Below are 6,000 nucleotides of genomic sequence, written 5' to 3'. Positions count from 1 at the left end.
ACTAGCCTGGAGAACAGAACACCATTCTAGAGATGTCTTACTTCAGAAATAAGAAAAAACCTAAAAAACGAAAAAAAACCAAAGCTGGACTAGTCTTGAAACAATCTTTCTTTTTTTTTTTTTTAATATTTTATTTATTTATTTGTCAGAGAGAGCACAAGCAGGGGGAGCAGCAGGCAGAGCAGACAGAAGCAGGCTTCCTGCTGAGCAAGGAGCCCAATTCAGGACTCTGGGATCATGATCTGAGCCGAAGGCAGTCACCTAACCGACCAAACCACCCAGGCGTCCCTCTTTTTTTTTTTTTTTTTTTTTTTTAAGATTTTATTTGAGAGAGAGAGAGAGAACAAGCACTGGGGAGGGCCAGAGGGAGAGGGAGACAGAAGTAGACTCCCCGGTGAGCAGAGAGCTCAACCATTGGACCCAGATCACAACTTGAGTGGAAGGCAGACGCTTAACCACTGAGCCACCCAGGTGCCCAGAAACAGTGTGTCCTTTTCCTTACCAAGTGGCAAGTACTCTCATGCAAGCACTTGAGAGGTATATGCATTTGTGGATTGTAACAGGGACAAGGTTTGGACCCAGCGCTTCTCAACTGTAAAAAGGCTTCTGTGAGGCGCCTGGGGACATTTGAACACTGTCTTGATAATTGTCCTTATCTTTTAGATACACATAATGACATTATTTATGGATAGAATAGGATGTATGCAATTCATTCAAAAATAATCCAGTGTGGGAGGGGGTGGTATAGCTGAGAATGATGGGGATATATCGGAGACCAGATTAGCATATGATGAGGGGCACCAGTTAAATGTCTGACTTGGCTCACGTCATGATCTCAGGGTTCAGGGACTGAGCCCCACATGAAGCTCCTTGCTCAGTGGCGAGTCTGCTTCTTCCTGTTCCTCCCCTTGCTTGTGCTCTCTCTAATAAATAAAATCCTTTAAAAAAAAGATTTGCCATATGTTGATAATTATTGAAGCTGGGTTATAAATATATGAAAATTCGTTATCCTCTTTTTTTGTGCCTTATTTTTGTGTTTGCTTGAAAATTTTTATTATGAAAAAAGTGAAGTAGAAGACCAGTGCTTCTTCAACTTCCACGTGTGTACCTCAGAACGCAAAGGAAAGCAACAGTACTCGTGCCCCAGGAGAATGTGGAGGATATGGTGCAAAGGACCTCCAATACAATAAAGATATTTGAGTTTACTGTTTTACTTCAAACATTCAGATGGATTTTATAGTTGGCTAAATTGACATTTATTTTAAATGAGAAAGTTGTAAATTACTTGGACGGGAGAGAAAACAAATGTTGCAGCAAGCTGACAAAAGAGTTCCTCTCAGCCAGAGAGATCGGTCTTATCCTGGCATGCCCCTGCCTGGCACAGTATGGTTAAAAAGACAAGGCTCTTCTAGGGTAGCTGCATGGCCCCACAGGGGCAGAGACATAGGAAAACCACTCTCCAGGAAAACTGGGCAGTAGGTTTGGGGCTTGGGAGCTTTTGAATTAAAGAGGAAAAAGAGAAGCACCTGGGTGGCTCAATCGGGTAAGCATCCAACTCTTGATTTGGGCTCGGGTCATAACCTCAGGGTTGTGAGATCGAGCCCCATGTCGGGCTCTGAGCAGGGTGTGGAGCCATCCCCACCAGTGCACTCTCTTAAATAAATAAAGCTTTAAAAATAAAGAGGATCAAGGAAGAAGAGAGGAAACCCTGAATCACAGAAGGACAAGCAAAAGTGAGGAGATGTTCCACAGTCTTGAAAACGGGCCAATATGCATTTAAAGATCAGGAATTCTAATATTCAGCATTAAGTGGTTGTCTGTGCAACCCCTCCTTTGCTCCAAACTATTAAAAAAGACTGCTCTGGCCATTGCCTTGAGTCATGATAATATTTGGGAGAATGAAGGGGTTGGAAAGAAAATATCTAGCTCGGTCCCATGGTATATAAAATAGGGGACGGCTGTGGGAGGTAAAATGCAAAGTGGAGATTAAGAAAGGTCAGTAGAAATTTGGAGATGGGTATTTCTAGCAACGAGAGCATTCCTTTACAACATATGGTGGATTCGGCATCTCTGGAAGTCTTTGCAAGGATGTTGATTTCCCATCAGGTATTTCCGAAGAAGTGAGCCCAATTCTACTTCAGCACTAACAACTTTACCAAAATAAGATGATCTCAGAAAAACTGAGTGACTGAAGGACATCCAGACAGACAGCACTGGGGTTACATTTACCACCTGGCAAGGGGAGGGGATCTGCACCCTGCCATTGGTTAATGGGCAAGATGCTGATGCAGGAGTTATTCATTTCAGAAATTCAGGAAAAACTGAGGATGTTCAACATGCAAGTAATTTTCCTTGATGCTGTAATATGTTTTAAAGGCCAGACTCACAGAAATAGATTATTACAGATGAGATGCAATTTAGTCTTTGCTGGGGAAATGCTTAGAGTATCACTAAGGAAGTCATCCTGTCCCATACTTTCAGACTACTCTTGAGGTCTGTCTTAGAAAATGCATTTTTAGGGGCACCTCGTTGGCTCAGTGGGTTAAGCCTCTGCCTTTAGCTCAGGTCATGATCTTAGGGTCCTGGGATCAAGCCCCGCATTGGGCTCTCTGCTCAGCAGGGAGCCTGTTTCCTCTACTCTCTCTGCCTACTTGTGATCTCTGTCTGTCAAAAAAAAAAAAAGTGCATTTAAAAAAAAATAAAAAGAGTATTTATTTATTTGACAGAGAGAGATCACAAGTAGCAGAGAGGCAGGCAGAGAGAGGGGGAAGCAGTTTCCTGCTGAGCAGAGAGCCCAATATGGGGCTCCATCCCAGGACCCTGAGACCATGAACTGAGCCAAAGGCAAATGCTTTACCTACTGAGCCACAGAAAAATGCATTTTGGGGACCCCTGTGTGGTTCATTTGGGTAAGGGTCTGTCTTGGGCTCAGGTCATGAATCCGTGGGTCCTGGGATTGAGCCCCATATCGAGCTCCTTGCTCTGAGAGGAGTCTGCTTCTCCCTCACACCTCTGCTGCTCACCCTACTTGTGCTCTTTCTCAAATAAATAAAATCTTCAAAAAGGAAAAAAGAAAGAAAATGGTGTTTTCTTACCGATAGATCAAATGATCTATTATTATTCATTTCCATCACTGTTACAACAAATTACCACAAACTTAATGACTTCACACTAATTTATTATCTGGTGATTCATAAGTTTAAAAGAGGTCTCCCGGGCACCTGGGTGGCTCAGTGGGTTAAAGCCTCTGCATTCGGCTCAAATCATGATCTCAGGGTCCTGGGATCAAGCCCCACATTGGGGGGGGGGTTCTCTCTGCTCAGCAGGGAGCCTGTTTCCTCCCTCTCTCTCTGCCTGCCTCTTTGCCTACTTGTGATCTCTGTCAAATAAATAAAATTAAAAAAAAAAAAAGTGGTCTCCCTGGGCTAAAATCAAAGTATCCACAGACAGAGCTGTTTACCTGCTGGCAGCTCTGGAGAGAGTCCCTTACCTTGCCCTTTCCACCTTGGACAGACTGCTGCATTCCTTGGCTCACTGGCCCCCATTCTTCTGCAAAGCCAACAACCAGCAAGCCCTTCTCCCATCTCACCATTCTGACGCAGATTCTTCTGTCTTCCTCTTCCGTATAAAGACCTGGTAATTACATTCGGCCCACCTGGATAACCCAGGATAATCATAGTTTGATGTCAGCTGATTAGCAAACTTAATTACTTTTTCTCATCTGATGGTAACAACAGGTTCCAGGGATCAGAACAGAGACGTCTTTGGGAAGGCATTTTTTGCCTCATACACCTGTGTTTCATGACAGACCCAAAGAGTTCCTGATCCTTGGTTGGACTCTTTCATGTCTCTAGGAACAACTAACTGATCCATGAATTTTCTCCACAAGGAAAGACTGCTAACATTATTTTTTTAACTACTGTTTTCATAATTTCCACGGATACACATACTCTACAAATCTCATAACTCAATCCCAACAAGCAACCATGTTCATCCAGCTCTGAAAATTCATTGTTAGTGTAGCAAATTTCACATAGTGTAAAAATAAGTCAATTTTGTTTTTTCGGTTATTGTTTGTGGTGATGCAACTGTGAACATACCTACAAAAGAAGTCCAGCTTGCGAACCATTATTTTTGTTGTGTGTGTTAATAACCCTCAGCACTGTTCAGGGTTTTGTTGTAAGAAATAAAATCCATTCTAATGGCTGAAACAAAAAGTATGTATTACAGGGTATTAAATGACTTTAAAATAATTGGGAAACTGAAGAAACAGAAATTCCAGGAAGAAGTTTGAGGATCACGTCTCAGAATTGAGCCATCAGATGAGCTATTTCTTCTTCCTTTCTGTCCCTAAGAAGAAGAATCAAGAAAAGGAAGAGAAAAAGCAAGGATACTGGTATAATGATAATAGTGGAAATTATAAAGTCAAAAGTTATATTTGATCTCAAGGGGTAAGAGCAAGAAAGATAGGAACACTTTATCTAATACCTTTATTTATCTATTTATATATTCTTTTTTTTTTTTTTTTACCTACTTGCCTACCTACTTACCTACCTATCTACTTACCTGTTTACAAAAGTGGTGATCTTATGTTTACTTCTTTATACTCAGAGCAAAGTTCAAACAATACATAACCACATAAAGTAGCTTCTTGTCAATTAAACTCACACTCAAGAGATAACCTCTCAATTTTTTTTTAGGAATCCTTTAGACTTCTTTGAATGTATTTATGCACACATATATAAACATAGTGGTTTAATTTACATTAAAAAAATAAGTGCTACACATTCTGTTCTATAATCTCCTTTTTGCACTTAATAATACACCACGGATGTTTTTCCAAGACAATACATATCTTTGATCCCAATTGAAAATCTCATAGTATTTTATTGTAATCAATATAATTGATCTTAACATTCCCAGTTGATGGCCATTAGAGTTATTTCCAAATTTCCTCAATTGTAAACTATGTCGTAATGAACTTTTAAAAATACTTATACATCTTTGTACACTTATCCTATTATTTTTTTGGAATAAATTCCTTAAAATTCAATTTCCAGATTAAATAGGAACATTGAGTTGTAATGAGAGCTCTCCATAAAGGTTATGCCAATGTTTGTACCTATTAACACCAAGCCAATCTCGAGTTACATCAGCCTTGTAAATTTTTACCAGTTTTATTACTATTCTGAAGATTGATCTATGGCAGTTTCGTGACATTTTGCTGGTTTTGGTTTCAGGGCTTTATAACTTTGTAAAATAATTAAGACAGTTTCCTTCTCTCCTTTCCCTATTGTTTGAAACAGCTGAAATAAGAAATTATCTGCTTCTTGAAAGACTGGTAAAATTCATCTGGTAAACCATCAGACTGGTACTCTTTTGAAGAATGGAGGTGGGGAGGTGTTCAATAAACTTTTCTATTAATTTCTGGTAAATTGGTCTTTTTGGATTATCAATTTTCCTGTTAAATTTTCTTCATTTTATCTAAATATTCAGATTTTTTTTTCTTTAAGTAGGCTCCATGCCCAATGTGGGGCTTGAACTCACTACCCCAAGAACAAGAGTCATATGCTCTATTGACTGAATTAGCCAGGTACCCCTCTAAATGTCCAGATTAACTGGTATAAAACTGCATGTATTCTTATAAAAAATTTTTTTGTGCCTCTAGTTGTCTCCCTTTTATACTTCTAGTGTTTTATATTTGTAGTTTCACTTATTTCTATAATCAGACTTGCAAGAAGTTTCTGTTTTATTGACCTTCAAAGTAATCTCTTGTTTTTATATATTAAACCTATTTTTAATTTTTTCTAATAAATTAGATTCTGCTTTTATTTTTTTTATTAATTCTTGCTTTTGCCTTCATATTATTTTGTTGTTCTTTCTACTTTCTATATTTCAACATTTCATGTTTATTAATAAAGGCATTTAATCTTATGACTTTCCCCTGAATACATCTTTTACTGTGTATTTTCACATATTAATGTATCAATTATCTATAAT

The sequence above is a fragment of the Mustela putorius genome, unplaced genomic scaffold (assembly GCF_011764305.1).
Source record: "Mustela putorius furo isolate JIRA1106 unplaced genomic scaffold, ASM1176430v1.1 tig00000224_pilon_pilon_pilon, whole genome shotgun sequence".
NCBI lineage: Eukaryota > Metazoa > Chordata > Mammalia > Carnivora > Mustelidae > Mustela > Mustela putorius.
The sequence above is the reverse complement of the archived record's forward strand: the minus strand, read 5'-3'. Positions refer to the sequence as shown.